This window comes from Pteropus alecto, unplaced genomic scaffold (genome assembly GCF_000325575.1).
Source record: "Pteropus alecto unplaced genomic scaffold, ASM32557v1 scaffold1267, whole genome shotgun sequence".
NCBI lineage: Eukaryota > Metazoa > Chordata > Mammalia > Chiroptera > Pteropodidae > Pteropus > Pteropus alecto.
In genome coordinates this window covers 86,277-87,709 of record NW_006439247.1, presented here as the reverse complement: position 1 = coordinate 87,709, position 1,433 = coordinate 86,277, and positions in this window count along the sequence as shown.

The following is a 1,433-nucleotide window of genomic DNA, read 5'->3' as shown; positions in this document are numbered from 1 at the left end:
ATCACATTTCTTCTCATGGAGTATGCTATAAAAAAGCAACATATAAAGGACAGTATTTTTAAATTACTCTCGAATATTCCAGATTTTATACCTGCTTAACTCAATCTTTGGGGGAAGATAGTTCTTTCTGCATTCCTGGACCCAATTTTAACATATTTTTAAATGAACCTTGGAACATAGCTTCTAAATATATCAAACATATCAGTAGAATTAATTAGTGATATAAAAGTAGAATTTGTTGATTAATAAAAAGCAATAAAAAAGTGCAATCATAGTTGTACATTTTTACACACGTCTCTCAGCAGAAACTTAAGAAAAATATCACATGTAAAATGAATATTCTTTATCTAATTTACATATGTAAAACATTTTACCCCAAAACAACGGAATATATATTCTTTTCAAACACACTTGGCTGTCTTCTGGATAAAAAAACTTGATTATTTTAAAAAACCTTTATCAATTTCAAAAATATTTTAAATCATTTAGAATATAGTCTCTGATCAAAATGGTATCAAGAGAGAATTCAATAACAAAATGATAATTAAATTTTATTCCTGTACCTTGCTAGATGTACTAGCCATTTTCAAATGTATTCCTACAGGAAAACATCAAAGCAGTGGTGAAGTCTGTGGTGGGGCAGATGCTTCTTTCAGTGTTTGACTAGAGCAGAGTAACATTTTACATATGATCTTTACTTCCTGTCTGGGAATGAAAACACCTGACAACCCCAAGAACTCTGCACTCAGGCACTCAGAGAAGGGCTGGTCTCTGGGCTAAATTGAGAACAAGACAAATTTCAACCAGAAGACTTTCTATCATGCTCTGTCCTGGCCTGCTGTGGGCACTCATGGTCTCCTTTAGCTTCAGTAAGTGTGGCCTTAAACATGGGCCTCAGCTTCCTCTTAGAGCTTAAGGATAGGCCTAGGCAAGTTATAACTAGGAGGGGTTTTACGAGGGAAGAGGGGAGGGGAAATGAAACACTGTGTGATTCTTTTCTTTGTTCTTGTGTCTTAAATTACTCCATTCCTCATGACCCATCTGAGACATTTCAGAGGATCAAACCTGTTTTCTTTTTTAATAGGATTCAGCATGACTGAGAGAGTAACCCAAGCACAGACTACAGTGATACGGCGGGAAGGAGAAGCTGTGACAATAAACTGCACCTATGAAACCACATTGAGTTATTATGACTTATACTGGTACAAACAGCCTCCCAGTGGAGAGATGTTTGTCATTATTGATCAGCACATTTTTAATTCAAACGAAAAGGGGGATCGGTACTCTGTGAACTTCCAAAAGGCAAAAAAATTCATCAGCCTCACCATCTCTTCCTTGCAACTGGCAGACTCAGCGAAGTACTTCTGTACTTTTCACAAGCACAGTAATAAAAATGATAGTGGAAGATTAACAAAAACCTTCAGTTTCATAAA